The sequence below is a fragment of the Delphinapterus leucas genome, chromosome 5 (genome assembly GCF_059928025.1).
Source record: "Delphinapterus leucas isolate spDelLeu-1000000601 "Yukka" chromosome 5, BTC_Dleu_Yukka2, whole genome shotgun sequence".
NCBI classification, from domain to species: domain Eukaryota; kingdom Metazoa; phylum Chordata; class Mammalia; order Artiodactyla; family Monodontidae; genus Delphinapterus; species Delphinapterus leucas.
In genome coordinates, this window is record NC_143133.1 from 131075562 (window position 1) to 131099897 (window position 24336).

Sequence of the window (24336 nt, forward strand, 5' to 3'; positions counted from 1 at the left end):
GATAATTTAAAAACCAAAAATGACTTCACCTCCAACACAAAAGTTAAACATTTGGGACTATCTTTCAGAGACTTCAAGCAAGCCTTCCAAGATTATGTAATTTGCCTGAACTGACAATAACCTGAGAATTCTGGCTTCTCAATCCATTTTGAAGACATAGTAGTTATTAGGGATCGTTTTAGAGATGGGGGTCACTGGGGACAGTCTGCAGAGGGTGAAGGGGGGAGAGGCAGCGGGTGTACAGGCTGAAGGCGGTGGGTAAGGACCAGCAGAGGGGAACAGGCAGGGTTTGGAGAAGAAGGACCACAGCCCACGTTTGCTCCAGCTCTTACTGTAGCCCCAAAGCAGGCGTGATGGCAGAGTCGACAGATAGCTTTGGAAAGTGTAGCTGCAAGTATAGCAAGGCATTAAGGCATATGCCGTTTGGGAGCTGAACAGAGCACTTTTTTGCAGAGGTAACAATCAAATAATCATATGTTTATTGTGGTGGATAATAGGATGTTTTCTAGAAACAAAGAGAGTCCATTATAATTATTTCCTTCTGATAGAAAGACTAAGCTCTATTTACTCCGTCTCAGTCAGGGAATCTGGAATCTGACAGTTTGGGCTTTTCTAGAACAGCACACGGAGGAGTTCCTATCTGAAGCTCTTTGTTTAGGGATGAAAAAGTCATTAAAGATGCAATAGGTGGTTTGAACAAATGTGTGCACATTACATTATGATGGAGATCGTGTTTCAAAGATTTTCTGATTAACAGAAGGGCCAACAATCAGTTCATAGAAAACACTTCATGTCTGTAGTCTGATATACTCACCATTTCAGTGCCACTTAAGGTACTCTGAGAGCCAGCGATAGCATTCTCCTGGTCTATGTGATCAACAGTGTCTTATTAGGGCATCAAATCACTTGAAAAGATGTGTATTGCCTTCTTAATATTTAATTAGATTTAAAAAATTAGCCTCCTGTGATGGTAATGTAGGCACATCACAGCTGCTAGAACTCACTGAGAGAGCCCTGTGGGGTTAAAGGTGTGCTCAACACCAGTTTTAGAACCTTGTCAAATGTAACAGTGCTTTTGACGCATCCTTTCGCATAGGCTTTTCATCACCTCTCTTTGTGGAGTATTGGGGGATATGAAAAACAGCAGCGGGCAGGGTTTCTTCCCCACTGGCAACATTTTCTGCTCATCTAGAAATTTTACAGCAGAATTTCTCACTGAAGTGATGTGGGTATAGTTCCATTTGCTGCAAGTGTTGGAATTTACTTGATATTAATTTTAAAGAGCTAGAGCTTTTGAACATCCAGACAACAGAACCAAACACTTGAGGCAGAGCTATATTTGCCCTGTTGTTTATTCTGAAGTCCTGAACTGACTGCTTCTGTAGATGGGATAAAAGGGGAGACTGTAGATATTTAGTTGTTCCCAGAAGTTTCGCAAAAGCCTCCCAATGTTTGAAATAGGACACAGCAGTTGCTCTAGCCGGAAGAGAAACGTCATTCTTGCCCATTTGTTAGTCTGTGCTTTTCTATAACAATTTTAACTCTGAAAAAATATCCTCAGGGTCAAAATCTTATTAAAGCTCTGCGTGGAGTAAGTGTGCTGCCTCGGGTGCTCTATAGAGCTGCAGAAAGAGAGAAGGTTGGTCCTGCTGGTAGGGGCAGTAAATCTAATAAAAGCCACAGGCAAATAACAAGGACTGTATTACAAATAACCGTATTATACCAAGAACAGGACGCACACTCTTGCTACTGCTATTACTAATAGTAAATACCCTGAAATCCTCTTATTCTAGGCAATTGACTTACCTCGTATTAAGTCTTTACCACAGCCCAATAAGATAGTATAATTATCAACTGAGAAGAAAGGTAACTGTTTGGTTTTTTTTACTAAGACTGTTTTTTTTAAGAGCAATTCAAGGTTCACAGCAAAATTAAGGAAGGTACAGAAAGTTCCCATCTACTGCACCCAAACATGCACAGCTTCCCCTATTGTCGCCATCCCCCGCTAGAGGGGTACATTTCTTATAACTGATGAACCTACGCTGACATGTCATCACCCAAATTCCACAGTTTAAATTGGGGTTCACGTTTGGTGGTGTACATTCTACAGGTCTGGACAAATGTATAATGACACATATCCATCATGATGTGGACATGGATACAGAGCATTTTCATCGACCTAAAAAACCCCTGAGTTCCACATATTTATCCTTCCCCCCTACCTCCAACCCCTGGCAACTGCTGATCTTTCTACTGTCTCCATAATTTTTGATTTTTCCAGGATGTTATATAATTGGAATCATACAGTGTGTAGCCTTTTCAGATGGGCTTCTTTCACCGAGTGAGATGCATTAAAGTTTTCTCCATGTCACTTCATGGCTTGATAGCTCATTTCTGTTTAACATTGAATAATATTCCATTGCCTAGATGGACCACAGTTCATTTACCCATTCACCTACTGAGGGACATCTTGGTTGCTTCCAAGTTTTGGCAGTTATGAATATAGCTGCTGTAAACATGTGTGCGTGTTTTGTGTGAACATCAGTTTTTAACACCTTTGGGTAATAAACAGGGAGCACGATTGCTGGATCCTAGGATAAGGATATGCTTAGTTTTGTAAGAAACGCCAAACTTCTTCCAGAGTGGCCGCACCATTTGCATTCCCACCAGCAGTGAATGAGCATTCCTGTTGCTGCACATCCTCGCCAGCATTTGGTGGTGGTGTTACTGAACCAGGTGTCTTTTTTTGCCAGATGCACAGCAAGTCAAAACAGTGAGACCCCGAGGTCTGCAGCAAAGAGAGGGTTTATTCGTAAGGCAGCTGAGCGAGGAGATGGGAGAACAAGATCTGCCTCCCTGAAGGTGAGGGGATTGGGATTATGGAATAGCGAATAAAGCGGCAGGGCGGCGTGAGGCCTGGGGAGTGTGGGGAAAGGCGGTAGGCAGAAGGTGCAGGAATGGTCTTTCTGCACAGGTGTAACTAAGCCACAGGCCTCTGCACATGGAAGAGGTTACAAGCAGACACTAATGCACGCCTGGCTAGCGGGGCAGTGGTCCCATCCAGTCTTAACCAGCTCAGGGCCAACTAGAATTAATTAACTGACTCCAAGTTTCTAGAAAACAGCTCAGGCAAACATCTTACTCTTTAGGCTACGTGCCACTTGGAGGACCTGCAACTCTTAAAATGATCTTGATTGATGAAGGCAGGTGACCTGAACTGAACCTCCGGTTTCACTGTCAGTGCTCTGGGTTTGGCCGTTCTCACAGATGTATAGTGGTGTCTTGTTTGACTTTGCATTTCCCTGATGACACATGATGTGGAGCATTGTTTTTATATGCTTCACTGACATCTGTAGATCTTCTCTGCTGAGTGTCTGCTTAGGATTTTGGCCTTTATTTTTTTTTTTTAGAAATAGGAGACTGGGTGGTCGGTGCTGTGATTTGAGCTGGGCTGGTTGGGCGGCGGCGGCCGTCACAGGAAATAAGTGACCGTGGTGCTCAATAGTTCGGATAAGATGATGCAACTCCAGAAAAACACGGCTAGCATCAGGAATATCTGTGTTTTGGCTCATGTTGACCATGGAAAAGCTACTCTGGCTGACTGTCTTATATCTACAATGGCATCACCTCCAGCCGCCTGGCACGCAAGTTAAGGTACATGGACAGCAGAGAGGATGAACAGGTCCGAGGGATCACTGTGAAATCCAGTGCCGTTCTACTACATTATGCAAAAGATTAATGCACTCACAGGAACTCTTTTTACTTCTAAAGTGCTAGAAGAAAGAGCAGAGAGAGAGACTGAATCCCAAGTGAATCCAAATTCTGAGCAAGGAGAGCAAGTGTATGACTGGAGCACTGGCTTAAAGGACACGGATGATTCTCACCTTTACTTCTCTCCAGACCAGGGAAAGGTGGTATTTACAAGTGCAATGGATGGGGGGGGCTTTGGAGACTTTCTGGGAGCTTGGTGGCTGGACACATTGTTGTGCCACTCGCGGCCACTTGGGAGCCCAGTTCAGAGACCCCAGTGCGTAATGGCCAACGGGCAGGAAGTGAGTGAGGCCTTCTGTGAGCACCTCCAGGAGCCGATGGCTGGGTCCAGCCCTGTAACATCTGGGACTGCCCCTCGAGTATTTGTTCTTAGGTGGTTCACGGGCACGTGGTCAGAGTGCTCCGTGTCTTGCGGTGAATGAAGGATTCCGCAGTCGGCAAGTGACCTGTAAGCGGACGAGAGCCAATGGGACTGTGCAGGTGATGCCTCCGAGAGCATGTGCCCCCAGAGAGAGGCCTCTGGGAAGAAGACCCTGCTCCAGTCACCCGTGTGTTCAAGGGCTTATCGAACCAGGGAACCAGGTAACGCTGACAAATCTAGTGTTTTGAGAGTATGATCATCTAGTATAATCGTCCAGTCCCCGTGGTCCAACCCATGCATCAAAACAATGAAATTAAAAAAGAGACTTCCCTGGCGGTCAGGTGGTGAAGACTTCGCTTCCAGTGCAGGGGGTGCGGGTTGGATCCCTCGTTGGGGACCAAGATCCCACGTGCCCCGCGGCCAAAAAAACCAAAACATAAAACAGTAGGAATATTGTAACAAATTCAATAAAGACTTTTAAAACGGTGTACATCACAAAAATAAAATAAACCCATGCATCAGGGCCCCTCCGCACGGGGGAAGGAGAGAGCCCAACTGCTGCGTGACCGTCATGAAACTCAGCTGCACAGGGACCTTACCACACCGCGCACAGGCTGGTTCACGGGACCTTCTTATCCTTTCATGGGCCTCTCTGTTGTAATTAACACAGGCTGCAGGGACCAAAAGTTCCCCTCGGCCCTCCTGAAAATGTTCGGTAATGTTAGTGCAGGAAGGTGTTTCACACTTCCTGCATTTCTGCCCTGCAGTGCAGCAGTTGTTGCTGCTGGGACTCATTGTGCTAATTCTCTTAGGTCATTTTCCCCTTTAGTTGTTCTGATTAACTCCAGGCACTACATGGCTACACACTTGTCTAACTGGAAAACGCACAGCCCCAATTCTGTGCAGGGACGATGCAAAGCACAGTGTGATACATCTTTCTGGAGCATCAAGTTTATTAACTAGAATTGGAAGAACCAAGGAGCTCTTCGAACAAGAACTATCCCCCTCCCCCACAAACACGGAAGACAGAAGAGTGGGGGAGGGGAGACGTGCTCCAGGAATGACAGTCCAGTCTCTGAAGTTTCACCCAGGTGGGGATTGAGGGGCGGACCTGCAGCCACGGTGGCCTCTCTTTCGGTCGCCTGGGCTGCTCCGGACCATCCTCTGAGCTGGCCAGGGTCTTGGATATGATGCTTCTGAAGGCCGCACAGAGAACACACTCATCTTCCACTGGACCAGGGTCCCAGGGAGCGCGGCGGCCTGTCCTTCCTGCCTCGGTCATCCATGGGGTTCAGATGGGCTCACTTTATTATGACGCCTCTTGCAGGGCAGCTTGCAACAAAGGTGTTTTAATATAAACTTCCAGATTCTCCCAGCCACCCCTTGCTTTTTCTGGCTGTGGCCAGAGGGAGTGGATGAGGACATACTCTCAGGCTGCCCAGTGTGGGAGGACCTTCCAGTGTTGGACACCCCCGGGGGGCAGCTGGTTCCCTCTGGGGCTCCAATCCTGCTGCTGGTGGAGGGGCATGTCCCAGGCCCACACTGGTGGGCTGGGCTGGGGGTGGCAGTCGTCGACTGCAGGCTGGGAGGGGGCCAGGCAGGCTCACTGGTCTTCTGCCCTGCCTGCTGGTCTTCCTGCAGCTGCAGGTTTTCTCCCTGGTAGAGCCATCTGATTATCAGGGTGGACAACTCAGGGCTTGAAGAAGGCTCACGTTCACTGCCACTGAGATCCCTGGAAGGGAAGGACCTCACAATTATGATGGAGGACCCCACCATTGGTTTCATGGAGCTCACACTGCCTGTTTCTGGGTTCCTGATCTGATCGCGAGTCGTGCCCAGAGTCCTCACCATTGTCACCTCCAGGTCCTCTTCACAGGGTGGCTGGAGTGGCTCCTTCTGGCCCATGTTCACCCATGGGTGCCTCATGAGGTCAGGTAAGGTGCTTCTGTCACTGGGGTTGAGGGCAATCATTTTTTGTAATAGACCCCTTATTTCCAAAGACAGGTAAGGTGGGATGGGGTACTGCCCTCGTAGGATTTGATTCCGCAGCTCGTGGAAGTCGTTTCCCACAAAGGGCCGGCACGCGGTTACCATGGTGTAGAGCACTACTCCCAGGCTCCACACGTCCAACGCAGGGCCGCTGTAGCTCTGCCCCAGCAAGAGTTCTGGGGCAGCATACGGGAGTGTGCCGCAGATCGTGTCCAGTTTGGCAGTGTCATCATACTTGTTGCTGAAGCCAAAGTCTGTCAGTTTTAGATTCATGTTAGAATCAAAGAGGAGATTCGGTAGCTTCAGGTGTCCGTGCACGATGCCCCTCTGGTGGCAGTGCTGCAGGGCAGAGACCAGCTGCTGGAACGGGCCTCGGGCCTCCGCCTCTGTCATACGGCCATGGTTCACTAAATAGCTGAACATGTCACCCCCACTGAGGTACTCCATCACGAGGAACAATGTCTCCTCCGTGTCAGTCACCCCCAGCAGTTTTACAATATTGGGGTGATTCAGAGCCTTCATGCTGCGCACTTCCCGGAAATGTGCCTGGAAAGTTGATAAGCTCTGACGCCTTTTCTTAATGACCTTGACAGCCACCTGTGTCCCGGTCAGAATGTGCCGGGCCAGCTTCACTTTAGCCAAGGTGCCTTCACCAATGGTGTGGAGGATCTCGTAATCATCAATAGGAGCATCCTTGTCAGCGGAGTTGGCTGTGAGGCCCTCCATCATGGTGACCTGCTAACTACACTGACTGACAGCACTAACTAACAATGCTAGCTCTACTAACAATGCTAGCTATGCTAACTGTACCAACAGCGCTAACTAGTACTAACTACACTACCTATGCTAATAAAGTATTAACTATACCAACGACGCTGACTATACCAACAATACTGACTATGCTAGCTGTACTAATCTTGCAGTACTAACTAAAATTAAGATAAAAATGAGAAAGAGAACAAAGGAACAAAGGAAAGCAGAAGAAATGGAAAGGAAACACCAAAAAATTGAGAAGAACAAATTTAAAACTAAAAGAAATGATAAAGAGAGAAAAATAAAGAAAAATGAGAAAAAGGCAAAGAACAAAGAAAAATAAAGGGTAGAGAAAAGAGGAAAAAATATCAACAAAATGGTAGAAACAAGGAAAAAACAAGCTAACTGTGGGTCCAAGGCCGTCAGGTCACCAAAAGCAGCTTCCTGGTCTCTAAGGACAAAATACCTGGGCCCAGCTGGGGTCTTTTCTAGGGTTCTTATGAATTACATCACAGTGGGGCACTCTGAGGTCAGAGCAAGAAATGGACCCATCACCGCTGGGGATAAACCACAGTGGTTTTCTCACTTTTTGAGTTCAAGGCCCCTTTACACTTAGGAAAAAGGATCCCAAAGAAATTTTTCTGTACATGTGTTATTAGATATTGGTATTCACCTTGTTATAAATTAAAATCTGTAGGATACTTCAGTGGCCTTTTTATTTCTAGTTTGAAAATAAAGACCTCATAATGTCTACACTTGAAGTATTCAATTCCTTTTCCTTAAATTCTGGTCTCAAAATAATGTTACAACTTAACTGACTTCACGATACTATACAAAATGTTCTGTTGCATAAGACACGATAAGGTACATTATGAAAGTCTGTGAAGCTGAGAGAAAGATTTGCCAGGAAGGTCGTGAGCAGGTTTCTCATCAGGAGCCTCGGAGGCCAGATGGCATGGCTCAGTGTACTTCAAGTGTTGAAGGAAAGAAACCGTCAACCAAGAATCTTATATCTAGCAAAACTTTCCTTTGAAAATGAGGGAGAAATCAAGACATTCCCAGTTAATCAAGAGTCGAGAGAGTTCTTAACCACCAGACCTGCCTGCCACAGGGAGTTCTTCAGGTGGGAGTCAAGGACCCTGGGCAGTAACTCAAAGCCTTATGAAGAAATAAAGACCTCTGGTAAAAGTAGATAGACGGGCAATGAGAAAAGCTAGTACTATCGTAACTTAGGTTTGTAGCTCCACTTTTTGTTTTCTATTTGATTTAAGAGACTAATATAGAATAAAACACACACACATACAAATCAAAAAAAAAAGAAATAGGAGACTTTTTAAATTAATTAATTATTTTTGGCTGATTTGTTGCAGCGCGCGGGCTTTCCCTAGTTGCGGCGAGCAGGGGCTACTCTTCTTTGGGGTGCATGGTCTTCTCATTGTGGTGACTTCTCTTGTTGCAGAGCACGGGCTCTAGGTGTGCGGCTTCAGTAGTTCTGGCACGTGGGCTCAGTAGTTGTGGCTTGCAGGCCCTAGAGCGCAGGCTCAGTAGTTGTGGCACAGGGGCTTAGTTGCTTTGCGGCATGTGGGATCTTCCCCAACCAGGGATTGAACCCGTGTCCCCTGCATTGGCAGGCGGATTCTTAACCACTGCGCCACCAGGGAAGTGCTGGCCTATTTTTTTTTTTTTTTTTTTTTTTTTTTTGCGGTACACGGGCCTCTCACTGTTGTGGTCTCTTCCATTGCGGAGAACGGGATCCGGACGTGCAGGCTCAGCGGCCATGGCTCACGGGCCCAGCCGCTCCACGGCATGTGGGATCCTCCCGGACCAGGGCACGAACCTGTGTCCCCTGCAATGGCAGGCGGACTCTCAACCACTGCGTCACCAGGAAAGCCCTGGCCTATTTTTTTAATCAGGTTTTTCGTTTTCTTATTGTTGAATTTTGAGAGTTCTTTGTTTATTTAGGGTAACAGTCCTTTACCAGATGTGATTTTTGCAAATATTTTCTCCCAGCCTGTGGCTTATCCTGTCATTCTCTTGACATTGTCTTTCACAGAGAGAAAGTTTTAAATTTTAATGAAGTCCATCCAGATTATCAATCTGTTCTTTTATGGATCATGCTTTGTGTTGTATCTAAAATTCATCACCATACTAGGTTTTCTCCTGTGTTATCATGTAGGAGTTTATAGTTTTATTTTTACATTTAGGTCTATGTTCCATTTTGAGTTAATTTCTGTGAATGGTGTAAGGTCTGTGTCGAGATTCATTTGTTAGCACATGGATGTCCAGTTGCTATTGCACCATTTGTTGAAAAGCCAGCTTTTGCTCCATTATATTGCCTTTGGTCCCTTGTCAAAGACCATTTGACTGTGAAAAGTAAGATTTGAAGAGGCAAATTTACTTAGCAAAGATCACCCAGATGGTGGGTTCAATAAATTATATATCCCACTGGAGTTAAAGAATTGTTAGGGTCAGATACTTGAGGGAGAGAGTTGAAAGATATGAATTATTGGGAAAAGAGTAAGATGTCTGACCTTGAGATTAAGGATGTAATGTAATGACAAGGTACGTATGCATATATGGTGACTCAGTAGCGATTGGCCTTGGGAGGGTGAAGATAAGATAAAGGGACTTAGAGGCCGCTGTGTTGGAATGGTTATCTCCATGGATTTTGAACTTATCAATGTTCAGGAGTTGTGGAGAGAATGAGCAATGAGATAAGAGCTCAGATATTCAAGAAATGAAGTGGAGTAGACCAAGGGTGAATTGGTTGTACCTGAATTAATATGGATGGTGTGGTTTGGTGATATGCATTTGATGACTGAGGAGATTCAGAGAGGAAAGCAGGACAATTATCTAGAAACGTGGGTGGCACCCATCTCCCAATCCTGTGGTACCAGGGCTGTGGTGGGAGCGTGGGAAGTCACCATGGTACAGGTGAGATAATAATTTCGTATTTTGTTCAGTACTCTTTTTGATGCACTTGAGAAAATTAACTGTTTTTATTAGGATAGTGTCAGGATCAGAGATAGGTATCCAGAGGACTGATATGCCAACTGTAGTTAAAATAGATTAGAGACAGAGGAGAAGAGAGAGATCAAGAATAAGGCTATTTATTATACAAATGATAGTGAGAAGTTACAGGCATATTGGAAGAAGGGATGACATAGCAGGACAGTTGGAGGAAAACCAGGAAAGACACTGTATAAGGAAGGAATTCCAAAAAGAGAACAGCCATCCTTAGATTCTCAGAAATCCTAAACACAGTAAGGGGTGGAATGCCTTATATTGACCATTTCCAGATCTGAAAACTGAAGCACAGAGAAATAAATGATTAATCTGAACTGCATGATTGATTCCAACGTGGTAGAGCTGAAACCAGAGTTCAGCCTTCCTGACTATTAGTGCCATAGAACAAACAAAACAACCAAGTCCCAGCTGAATCCTGTAGTTTCTGTTCTTGGCTTTATCATCACTATAGTTGTCGTTGTAATTAATCGCATGCTAATAAACCCTAACTTGAACAGAAAATTATTCTTGATTCTTTTTTAGCATAATGTATATCTAACATAAATTCAACAGAAAGCAAGAAGAGACAATCAAAAGAAAATATATAAGTATAATCAGAGGGAAATATTTGCACACTATATTTTATAATTGGTTATAGAAAATCATTTTTGTTTCACAAAACAGTGATTTCAAAGTGTCTATCAGTGAGGTAATTGAGCCATTTTTGCCGGGAACTTTTCTTTCCCTGTTTGCAATTGCACGTGTGTTTATTGTTGGGTGGTGGTGTCGTGCGTACTGCATGACTGAACAGTGATGGCCAAAGGGAGAGTCAAGGATTAGTTCTGGGGGAGGCGAGGACCATTGTCCCTCCACTCCCTGCATCCAAGTGGTAACTCAGCACTCACTGAGTGTCCCCCCAGTAGTATATGCAGTCAAAGCCTCTACTTATAATCAGTAAACCAGAAAATAAAAAGCAAAATTCGCTACACCCACCCTCCATGTGCAACCTGGTCAGAACAGAAGAGCATCGATCAGGAGACTTCCCTCAGTTTGCGGGACAACAGGCTTGGAGATGGAAACCCTCAAACCCATCAGCTGTCCTTCCTGCCCCCATCTGCGCTGTGCGCCGTGCACCTCAGTCTTCGGAAGGGCAGGGGCTGACCACAGGAGCAAGGAACCAGAGAAATACATTCAGCCCCTCTTCTGGTCCAGGTGGCGGGTGTTAGGTGTAGGCTGAGATAGTTTGTTTTACGCAGCAAACACGGTGCTTGTCCTTGGCCAGGCATCACTGTTTGAGCCAGTTCATCAAGCACCCAGGAAGTGGAGCTGTCTCAGGAGAGCAGCTTGTCCTAAAATGATTTATTCCTTTCTAGTGGAGAGTTTAATTGGCACTTTGAAGGGAATGAGGTAGTGGGGGCAATAATGAAGCTAAACGATTCCAAGTAATTGCTACCCTAATTGTAGAAGTACACAACACAACTGAATCATTTAAATTGCTGAAAACTTTGGTGCTGCAGACTTTCTAGCTATTGCAAATGCATTGTTATACATGCTTGCTTGTAGGTAAAACTACATATATGTGTGCATATATAAATGAGTGTACTTCTTATCTTTCAGCAAGATGATTTTAAAGTGCCTTCCGTATGTACTTATCTTCATTCTTACAGAGGCTGGCAATGAAGCTTATCTCTTCATTAACTGATCATTCATTCATTGATTCTGCATATATTTATTATAAATCCAAATAGCTTTGTACTGAATGTTTGGGGTATTTAGCCAAGATTATGGTTCAATTCTTGCTTTAACTTTTCTTATATAACTACGTGGAGATTTAGACAATAGACAACTACAATATAAAGTGCCAAATGCTACAGTTAGGGTATTATAATAACATAGAGGAAAATCGGCAAACCAATCCAGCCTGGAAGGAAGGTTTACTCTCACAGTTAGCTGAGTCCTAAAGGATGACAGACTTCAACCCACTGTCCCTAATAGGAAATAATATTAATTTGTACTTGAGAGTCAGTGGTCTTGTAATTCTGAGTCACCATCTTTTTTTTAAAAGCAGCTTTATTGAGACATACTTCACATATTATATAATTCCCCCATTTAAAGTGTACAGTTCAATGAATATATACTGAGTCACCATCTTGCACTGCGTTATTTTCTGGGATTATGCAAGAAAAATGAGGAGGTGGGTGAAACAATTTATTTGAGATACTTTGATTAAAGTCAGCCTTAATCCAAGTTATTGAGGAACATCACAAGTGTTCCTGTGCCATTTGACCAGTGATCAAATTTCGAGAAGGTAATCAGTTTCTTTTCTGGCTGAATCATCCACACTGCCTGTGAACACTTCTTTGATGATGTTGGCTCCTGGCTGCCTGACATCTGGTGGCTCCCTGGTTCACTCTTACACTCTGTAATGAGACTTCAGTGAATGTTTTAGGGAAGCTACTAAGTGTCCCTTCATCTTAACCTAAAAGAAAAATCATTGCTATTTATTCATACTTTTATGCAAAACACATTTGTTAAACTATGTGTGAAAGGCTCAGTACAGTTTCCTAATGTTTCCTCATATAAATTTTAGAAATAGGAATTAGCTATTCAAACAAGTGAAGAGAATATTATGTAAATGTTTGATAATTATTTACCCAGGTTCCCTATCCATTTGCATGCTTAATGAGTTGGAAGACAATTATCCATGGGTGTCTTGCATTTCTGCACATTTTGCAAGTGGATGCATCAACTATCTTTGTTCCAAACTATCTTTTCAAAGATGTTTGTATAGCAAACAGCCTTGAAAGGTATAAATGGTATCTCCAGCCAGAGCAAAGGCAGGTTTGTTTACTGTCCATTATAGTAAAGATAATGTCTCCCTCCAAGGCTTACTGCCTTTTGTAAAAGATCTGGGTACCCTAGTTCAGGGTTCCTCTCCTGCTGGGCAACCCACTGTGTGTACAGATATCATCAGATCCTCTTTGCATTAGTGTGTGGAAATTTGGGTTCAAGGAACTGGCACAGATATTAATCCTCTGGCTATGGCTGTTGCTATGAGTGACAGAGTCGCTTGCCTCTGATCCTGGAATCTCATGTCTTATGCCAGCATCCATGGAATTAGTGGCTAACTAATTAGCTTGCAAATACACCCTTCATGGTTCTTAACATAATGTTCTCTTAAATTACCTCTTTTCTACCATCATCTTGTTTCCTTATGGTGAAATAAATAAATAAATAATACATAACTAATTCCCCTTTTTCAGTTTTTTTAACTGAAGTATAGTTGATTTACAATATCGTGTTAGTTTCAGTGAACAACAAAGAGATTCAGTTATATATATATATTTTTTAAAATATTTATTTATTTATTTATTTTTGGCTGTGTTGGGTCTTCGTTTCTGTGCGAGGGCTTTCTCTAGTTGTGGCGAGCGGGGACCACTCTTCATTGCGGTGCGCGGGCCTCTTACTGTGGCGACCTCTCTTGTTGCGGAGCACAAGCTCCAGATGCGCAGGCTCAGTAGTTGTGGCTCGTGGGCCTAGTTGCTCCGTGGCATGTGGGATCTTCCCAGACCAGGGCTCGAACCCATGTCCCCTGCATTGGCAGGCAGATTCTCAACCACTGCGCCGCCAGGGAAGCCCTAGTTATATATTTTTTTCAGATTATTTTCCATTATAATTTATTATAAGATAGTGGATATTGTTCCCTGTGCTATATAGTAAATTCTTGTTGCTTATCCATTTTATGTACATTAGTTTGTATCTTTTAATCCCATACTCCTAATTTATCCCTCTCCCATGTCCCTTTCCCCATGGTAACCATAAATTTGTTTTCTATGTCTATGAATCTGTTTCTGTTTAACATATAGATTCATTGATATTATTCTTTAGAGTCCATATATAAGTGATATCATATAATATTTGTCTTTCTCTAGCTTACTTCACTTTGTATGATATTTCCTAGGTCTATCCATGTTGCTGCAAATGGCAATATTTCATTATTTTTTTATGGCTGAGTAATATTCCATTATATATATAGTCTGCCACATCTTCTTTATCCCTTCATCTGTTGATGGACCTTTAGGTTGCTTCCATGTTTCGACTATTGTGAATAGTGCTGCTATGAACACTGGAGTGCATGTATCTTTTCAAATTATGGTGTTCTCCAGATATATGCCTAGGACTGGGATTGCTTGGTCACGTGGTAGCTCTATTTTCAGTTTTTTAAGGAACCTCCATAGTGACTGCACCAATTTACATTCCTATCAAAAGTGTAGGAAGGTTCCCTTTTCTCCACACCCTCTCCAGCATTTATTATTTGTAGACTTTCGGATGATGGCCATTCTGAACAGCGTGAGATGATACCTCATTGTAGTTTTGATTTGCATTTCTGTAATAATTAGTGATGTTGAGCATTTTTTTTTTTTTTTTTTTTTTTTTTTGGCGGTACGCGGGCCTCTCACTGTTGTGGCCTCTCCCATTGCGGAGCACAGGCTCTGGACGCACAGGCTCAGTGGCCATGGCTCACGGGCCCAGCCGCTCTGCGGCATGTGGGATCGTCCGGGACTGGGGCACGAATCGGTGTCCACTGCATCGGCAGGCGGACTCTCAACCACTGCGCCACCAGGGAAGCTCCGATGTTGAGCATTTTTTCATGTGCCTGTTGGCTGTCTGTATGTCTTCTTTGGAGAAATATCTATTTAGGTCTTCTGCCTGTTTTTTGATTGGGTTGTTTGTTTTTCTGACATTGAGTTGTACGAACACTTTGCCTGTTTTGGAAATTAAGCCCTTGTCGGTTGCATTGCTCACAAATATTTCATCCCATTATGTAGGTTGTGTTTTTGTTTTGTTGATGGTTTTCTTTGCTGTGAAAAAGCTTTTACATTTTATTAGATCCCATTTGTTTATTTTTTGCTTTTATTTCTTTTGCCTTCAGATACTGATCTAAGAAAATATTGCTATGATTTATGTCTGAAAATATTTTGCCTATGTTCTCTCTAGGAGTTTTATGGTATCATGTCTTACGTTTAGATCTTTAAACCATTTTGTGTTTACTTTTGTATATGGTGTGAGGGAGTGTTCTAAGTTCATTGATTTACATGAAGCTGTCCAGCTTTCCCAACACCACTTGCTGAAAAGACTGTTTTTTCTCCATTGTATATTCTTGACTCCTTTGTTGCTGATTAATTGACCATAGGTGTGTGGGTTTATTTCTGGGCTCTCTATTCTTCTCCATTGATCTATGTGTCTTTTGTGTGTGTGTGTGTGTATGTGTGTGTGTGTGTGCACGCCAATACCATGCTGTTATGTTTACTGTGCTTTGTAGTATAGTCTGACGTCTGGGAGGGTCATGCCTCCAGCTTTGTTCTTTTTCCTCACGATTGCTTTGGCAATTCTGGATCTTTACTGATTCCATATAAATTTTAGGGTTATTTGTTCTAGTTCTGTGAAAAATGTCATGGGTGATTTGTAGGGATTACAATAAATCTGTAAATTGCTTTGGGTAGTATATCCATTTTAACAATATTAATTATTTCAATTTAAGAGCATGGGATATTTTTCCATTTTTTTGCATCATCTTTCATTTCCTATATAGTTTTATAGTTTTCAGCATATAGGTCTTCCACTTCCTTGGTTAGGTTTATTCCTAGGCATTTTATTTTTTTGACACAATTTTAAATGGGATTATTTTTTACTTTCTCTTCCTGGTATTTCATTGTTAATGTAAGGAGGTGCAACAGATTTCTATATATTAATCTTATATCCTGCCTTCTTGCTGAATTCATTTATTAGTTCTAATAGTTTTTGTGTGGAATCTTTAGGGTTTTCTATATAGAATATCAGGTCAATAATTCTTTTTAAAAAAACTCACTTAATATGTCTTTTTTCCTTCTACCTGTATTCTTTATGACAAATATCTGCTAGATGATAACAGCTATAGCAGGCTTGTACCTTCCCAACTCAAGCAGCATATTTCTTAAGGAGTATTTTTTAAATTAAGCTGTACAGAGCCTCAGTGGGCCTTGTGGTTGGATTGTGAGCAACTTGAAGGTTCTGTCCCATTTCAAACATGGCAGTTCCACTCTTTTTTAATTTAATTTAATTTAATTTTACTTATTTATTTATTTTTGGCTGTGTTGGGTCGTCGTTGCTGCGCACGGGCTTTCTCTAGTTGCGGCGAGCGGGGGCTACTCTTTGTTGGGGTGTGCGGGCTTCTCATTGCAGTGGCTTCTCTCATTGTGGAGCATGGACTCTAGGCGCGTGGGCTTCAGTAGTTGCGGCACATGGGCTCAGTAGTTGTGGCTCACGGGCTCTAGAGCACAGGCTCAGTGGTTGTGGCACACGAGCTTAGTTGCTCCGTGGCATGTGGGATCTCCTTGGACCACGGATCGAACCCATGTCCCCTGCATTGGCAGGCGGATTCTCGACCACTTGCGCCACCGGGGAAGCCCTGGCAGTTCCACTCTTATATGTTCTATGTGTTACATGCCTGTCTAATGTTTCAGGCTGTAAATGAATAAAAGAAAGAAAGAATGAATGAATAAAGGAATATATAACAAGGAAATGCTTTAAATCACTGTTCTATATGATGCAGGTAAAAGGTTTCTAGTCTGGGAGAGAGCTGCTTAGGAACTGGTACTCATGCTTTTCCCACCTTATTTCCCTTGTTAACTTAAAAATGTGGAATTCAGTGAGTAGATGAGGCCATCTTACATTTTTTAAAAAATTTTCTACATGTTCAAAATTAACTTGTTAAGATGACAATGGGCTGAGGGTTCTTTTTTTTAGTTTCTGTTTTTTTTAATCTGTGGAGACCCTTTACTGCTTCATTGAACAGGGTCAGGTTAATTGCATCCAGTTTCATTTGATGATGGTGAAGTAGAAAGCAGGACACTATCTTGTATAATAATTATTTGCCATTGCGCGTGTTATTAATCACCACTTGGAGGATGATTATCAAGTCATACATGTCAGAGGAGAAGAAACAAAGTGCAGGGCAGTTTGCTGTGCTTTCTGCCGTAGCCTGCTTTGGCTCTGGTTGGATTAGCCCTGAGAAGGTGAAGGAAATCAAAACTCCCCTAATTCCCAGTGGGGATCAGGTCCAGTCCTTAGGTGGCAGAGGTCCCATCCTGAGGGAGTGGGGCACACATTTCAGGGAAGCAATGGACAGCCTCTGCTTGTCCTGTGTGATGATGACTGCTTTTCCAGTTTTTTGTTTCATTGTTATGAGTTGAGAGAGTTCATAAATTTCCACAGGCAAAAGTACTCCTTTGTGAAACATATTTTGGTATAAATGCTTTGGATCTATATCCACTGGAAATTTATTTTAAACTTTAAAAATGAGAAAACAAAGCACAAAGCAGGAACAATGTGCAAGTAATTTAACTGGGAATCTCAGTTTTGTGTTCTTTAGTTAACACCTTTTATTCTAGATTTTCCTCTTAGACAACCAGGTGTTAAAACTATTCAATATATGAGCTAGTGAAGCCATTTATCTTCATGGGACCTAGGCAAGAAATTGGGAAGACAATTACTTTCTTAGGGTGAAAATTTAATTACTGTTTGTATGTGCTGCCAGGATAAAGCATGGAAATATTACTAAAACATATACAACAGAGCGATCAAAACTGTGACCTGACAAGATTTTGGTGACCTTTTCTTTCCTCACATGGTGTCCCCTGGGCTTTGAAGCTTGGTATTGTCTCTGGTGTTTGAGATATAGGTTAATTATACTAACTAGTGTGAAATCGGAAAAATAAAATGAATATAAGCAAGAGTAGCATATTTCAAACTTGCCTGACAAAATTCTCTGAATATTTATTCATTTATTAGGCACAAATCTGTTCCTGGTGTTGAACTAGGAAGCAAAGAAAAAAAAAGGAGGCCAGGTTTGAGATCCAGCAGAAATTTTTCTAGTGATAACAGAGAGCTGGCTTGTCCCAGGTTAATGACATTTCCAGAATTTAAATATTATGAATCCAAAAATACACAATTATTATAAAAAGCAAGGATTGGTTCAAGATGGCAGAGTAGAAGGACGTGCGCTCACTCCCTTTTGTGAGAGCACCAGAATCACAACTAACTGCTGAACAATCATCGACAGGAAGACACTGGAATTCACCAAAAAAGATACCCCACATCCAAAGACAAAGGAGAAGCTGCAGTGAAATGGTAGAAGGGGCACAATCACAATAAAATCAAATCCATAACCGCTGGGTGGGTGACTCACAAACTGGAGAACAATTATACCACAGAAGTCCACCCAGTGGAGTGAAGGTTCTGAGCCCCACATCAGGCTTCCCAACCTGGGCGTCCGGCAATGGGAGGAGGAATTCTTAGAGAGTCAGACTTTGAAGGCTAGTGGGATTTGATTGCAGGATTTCGACAGGACTGGGGGAAACAGAGACTCCACTCTTGGAGGCCACACACAAAGTAGTGTGTGCATCGGGACCCAGGGGGAAGGAGCAGTGACCCCACAGGAGACTGAACCAGACCTACCTGCTAGCGTTGGAGGGTCTCCTGCAGAGGCGGGGGGTGGCTGTGCCTCACCATGGGGACAAGGACACTGGCAGCAGAAGTTCTGGGAAGTACTCCTTGGTGTGAGCCCTCCCAGAGTCCGCCATTAGCCCCACCATAGAGCCCATAGGATCCAGTGCTGGGTCGCCTCAGGCCAAACAACCAACAGGGAGGGGACCCAGCCCCACCCATCAGCAGACAAGCAGTTGAAAGTTTTACTGAGCTCTGCCCACCAGAGCAACAGCCAGCTCTACCCACCACCAGCCCCTTGCATCAGGAAACTTGCACAAGCCTCTTAGATAGCCTCATCCACCAGAGGGCAGACAGCAGAAGCAAGAAGAACTACAATCCTGCAGCCTGCAGAACAAAAACCACATTCACAGAAAGGTAGACAAGATGAAAAGGCAGAGGGCTATGTACCAGATGAAGGAACAAGATAAGACCCCAGAAAAACAACTACATGAAGTGGAGATAGGCAACCTTCCAGAAAAAGAATTCAGAATAATGATAGTGAAGATGATCCAGGACCTCAGAGAAAGAATGGAGGCAAAGATCGAGAAGATGCAAGAAATGTTTAACAAGATCTAGAAGAATTAAAGAACAAACAAACAGAGATGAACAATACAATAAATGAAGTGAAAAGTACACTAGAAGGAATGAATAGCAGAATAACTGAGGCAGAAGAACAGATAAGTGACCTAGAAGACAGAATGGTGGAATTCATTGCCATGGAACAGAATAAAGAAAACAGAATGAAAAGAAATGAGGACACCTAAGAGACCTCTGGGACAACATTAAACGCACCAACATTCACATTATAGGGGTCCCAGAAGGAGAAGAGAAAGAGAAAGGGCCTGAGAAAATATTTGAAGAGATTATAGTTGAAAACTTCCCTAACATGGAAAAGGAAATAGCCACCCAAGTCCAGGAAGCACAGAGAGTCCCAGGCAGGATAAACGCTAGTAGAAACACACCGAGACACATAGGAATCAAATTGACAAAAATTAAAGACAAAGAAAAATTATTACAAGTAACAAGAGAAAAATGACAAATAACATGCAAGGTAACGCCCATAAGGTTAACAGCTGATTTCTCAGCAGAAAGTCCACAAGCCAGAAGGGAGTGACATGATATATTTAAAGTGATGAAAGGGAAGAACCTACAACCAAGATTACTCTAGCCAGCAAGGATCTCAGTCCAATTCAACAAGAGAAATCAAAAGCTTTACAGACAAGCGAAAGTTAAGAGAATTCAGCACCACCAAACCAGCTCTACAACAAATGCTAAAGGAACTTATCTAAGTGGGAAACACAAGAGAAGAAAAGGACCTACAAAAAAAAAAAAAACCCAAAACAATTAAGAAAATGTTAATAGGAACATACATATTGATAATTACCTTAAATGTGATTGTATTAAATACTCCAACCAAAAGACACACGCTCGCTGAATGGATACCCAAACAAGACCCATATATATGCTGTCTACAAGAGACCCACTTCAGACCTAGGGACACATACAGACTGAAAGTGAGGGGATGGAAAAAGAGATTCCATGCAAATGGCGATCAAAAGAAAGCTTAAGTAGCAATACTCATATCAGATAAAATAAACTTTAAAATAAAGAATGTTACAAGAGACAAGGAATGACAGTACATAACGATCAAGGGATCAATCCAAGAAGAAGACATAACAATTATAAATATGTATGCACCCAGCATAGGAACACCTCAATACATAAGGCAGATGCTAACAGCTATAAAAGAGGAAATTGACAATAACACAATAATAGTGTGGGACTTTAGCACCTTACTTACACCAATGGACAGATCATCCAGACAGAAAATTAATAAGGAATAAATAACAAGCTTTAAAAGACAAAGTGGACCAGATAGATTTCACTGATATTTATAGGACATTCCATCTGAAAACAGCATATTACACTTTCTTCTCAAGTGCAGATGGAAAATTCTCCAGGAAAGATCACATCTTGCGTCACAAATCAAGCCTTGGTAAATTTAAGAAAATTGAAATTATATCAAGCATCTTTTCCAGCCACAACACTATGAGATTAGAAATAAATTACAGGGAAAAAACACGTAAAAAACACAAAGACATGGAGGCTAAACAGTACATTACTAAATAACCAACAGATCACTGAAGAAATCAAAGAGGAAATCAAAAAATACCTAGACACAAATGACAATGAAAACACAATGATCCAAAACCTATGGGATGCAGCAAAAGCAGTTCTAAGAAGGAAGTTTATAGCAATACAACCTTACCTCAAGAAACAAGAAGAATCTCAAATAAACAATCTAACAATACACCTAAAGGAACTAGAAAAAGAAGAACAAACCAAACCCAAAGTTAAAGAAGGAAAGACATCATAAAGTTCAGAGCAGAAATAAATGAAATAGAAATAAAACAGTAGCAAAGATCAATAAAACTAAAAGCTGGTTCTTTGAAAAGATAAACAAAATTGATAAACCTTTAACCAGACTGATCAAGAAAAAGGGAGAGGACTCAAATCAATAAAATTAGAAATGAAAAAGGAGAAGTTAAAATGGGCAATGCAGAAATACAAAGCATCATAAGAGACTAATACAAACAACTCTATGCCAATAAAATGGACAACCTGGAAGAAATGGACAAATTCTTAGAAAGGTGTAACCTTCCAAGAATGAACAAGGAAGAAATAGAAAATATGAACAGACCAATCACAAGTAATGAAATTGAAACTGTGATTAAAAATCTTCCAACAAACAGAGGTCCAGGACCAGACGGCTTCACAGGTGAATACTGTCAAACATTTAGAGAAGAGCTAACACCCATCCTTCTCAAGCTCTTCTAAAAAATTACAGGGGAAGGAACAGTCCCAAACTCATTCTTCGAGGCCACCATCACCCTGACACCAAAACCAGACAAAGATACTACAAAAAAAGAAAATTACAGACCAATATCGCTGATGAATATAGATGCAAAAATCCTCAACAAAACACTAGCAAACAGAATCCAACAACACATTAAAAGGATCATACACCATGATCAACTGGGATTTATCCCAGGGATGCAAGGATTATTCAATATATGCAAATCAGTGTATGTGATACACCATATTAACAAATTGAAGAAGAAAAACCATATGATCATCTCAATAGATGCAGAAAAAGCTTTAGACAAAATTCAACACCATTTATGATAAAAACTCTCCAGAAAGTGGGCATAGGGGGAACCTACCTCAACATAATAAAGGCCATATATGACAAACCCACAGCAAACATCATTCTCAATGGTGAAAAACTGAAAATATTTCCTCTAAGATCAGGAACAACACAAGGATGTCCGCTCTCACCACTATTATTCAACATAGTTTTGGAAGTCCTAGCCATGGCAATCAGAGAAGAAAAAGAAATAAAAGGAATACAAATTGGAAAAGAAGAAGTAAAACGGTCACTGTTTGCAGATGACGTGATACTATACGTCGATAATCCTAAAGATGCCACCAGAAAACTTTTGGAGCTAATCAATGAATCTGGTAAAGTTTCAGGATATAAAATTAAAGCACAGAAATCTTTTGCATTCCTATACAGAAACAACGAAAGATCAGAAAGAGAAATTAAGGAAACAATCCCTTTCACCGTTGAAACAAAAAGAATAAAATACCTAGGAATAAACCTACCTAGGAGGTAAAATACCTCTACTCAGAATACTATAAGACACTGATGAAAGATATCAAAGATGACCAAAACAGATGTGGAGATATACCATGTTCTTGGATTGGAAGAAGCAATTGTGAAAATGACTATATTACCCAAAGCGATCTACAGATTCAGTGCAATTCTTCTCAAATTACCAGCGGCCTTTTTTACAGAACCAGAACAAAAAATCTTAAAATTTGTATGGAGACACAAAAATCCCCGAATTACCAAAGCATTCTTGAGGGAAAAAAACAGAGCTGGAAGAATCAGACGCCCAGACTTCAGACTATACTACAAAGCTACAGTAATCAAGACAATATGGTACTGGCACAAAAACAGAAATATAGATCAATGGAACAGGATGGAAAGCCCAGAGATAAACCCACACACCTATGGTCCACTAATCTATGGCAAAGGAAGCAAGGATAAACAGTGGAGAAAAGACAGTCTCTTCAATAAGTGGTGCTGGGAAAAATGGACAGCTACATGTAAAAGAATGAAATTAGAACACTCCCTAACACCATACACAAAAATAAACTCAAAGTGGATTTAAGACTGGACACTATAAAACTCTTAGAGGAAAACACAGGAAGAAAACTCTTTGACATAAATCACAGCAAGATGTTTTTTGACCCACCTCCTGAATAATGAAAATAAAAACAAAAATAAACAAATGGGACCTAATGAAACAAAACCCACCTCCTAGAATAATGAAAATAAGAACAAAAATAAACACATGGGACCTAATGTAGCAAAAGCTTTTGCACAACAAAGGAAAGCATAAACAAGATGAAAAGATAACCCTCAGAATGGCAGACAATATTTGCAAATGAATCAACAGACAAAAGACTAATCTCCAAAATATATAATCAGCTCATGCAGCTCAATATTAAAAAAAACAACAACCCTATCAAAAAATGGGCAGAAGACCTAAATAGACATTTCTCCAAAGAAGACATACAGATGGACAAGAGGCACATTAAAAGCTGCTCTACATCACTACTTACTAGAGAAATGCAAATCAAAACTACAATGAGGTATCACCTCACACCGGTTAGAATGTGCATCATCAGAAAATCTACCAACAACAAATGCTGGAGAGGGTGTGGAGAAAAGGGAACCCTCTTGCACTTTTGGTGGGAATGTAAATTGATACAGCCACTATGGAGAACAGTATGGATGTTCCTTAAAAAACTAAAAATAGAATTACCATATGACCCAGCAATCCCACTATTGGACATATTCCCAGAGAAAACCATAATTCAAAAAGACACACGCACCCCAGTGTTCATTGCAACACTATTTACAATAGCCAGGTCATGGAAGCAACCTAAAAGCCCACTGATAGATGAATGGATAAAGAAGATGTGGTATATATATATACAATGGAATATTACTCAGCCATAAAAGAGGAATGAAATTGGGTCATTTGTAGAGACATGGATGGACCTAGAGACGGTCATACAGAGTGAAGGAAATTCAGAAAGAGAAGAACAAATATCGTATATTAACGCATGTATGTGGAATCTAGAAAAATGGTACAGATGAACCAGTTTGCAAGGCAGAAATAGAGACACAGACATAGAGAACAAACATATGAACACCATGGGGGGATACAGGGGAGGGTGGTGGTGGTGGTGGGATGAATTGGGAGATTGGGATTGACATATTTACACTAGTGTGTATGAAATAGGTAACTAATAAGAACCTGCTTTATTTAAAAAAATAATAAAATTCAAAATAAATGAAAAAGCAAGCCTACTCTATCACATGACATATCGACCAAAACTGCAGTGAAAAATTAAATAATAAGCATGTAATAAATATATAATTAAGAATGTGCATCTGTCTAATTAGGAAAGTAGAAAATGCTCTGAGTATTTAAACAGAGGGAGTGTAATGCAGGGAGCTGGTGCTGCAGGTAAGGGAATTGCTGATAAGCCATTCCTCCCCCCTCTCTCTGTTACGTGATATAATTCCTAATTCCTTTCAGATCACCATGCCTCCTTCTTCCCTAAAAAAACACTAGCATCAAAGCTCATTCTGTCATAATGTACTACCTAATAACTCTCTTTTTTTTTTTTTTTTTTTTGTGGTACGCGGGCCTCTAGCTGTTGTGGCCTCTCCTGTTGCGGAGCACAAGCTCTGGACGCGCAAGCTCAGCGGCCACGGCTCACGGGCCCAGCCCCTCCATGGCATGTGGGATCCTCCCGGACCGGGGCACGAACCTGTGTCCCCTGTACCG

General features: G+C 41.7%; 1 pseudogene; it reads right to left on the reverse strand.

Annotated features, from left to right (window-relative positions):
• Positions 1–5410: 5410 nt before the first annotated feature.
• On the reverse strand, positions 5411–7692 carry LOC111178993 (serine/threonine-protein kinase MARK2 pseudogene; annotated as a pseudogene).
• Between the last annotated feature and the right edge of the window lie 16644 nt (positions 7693–24336).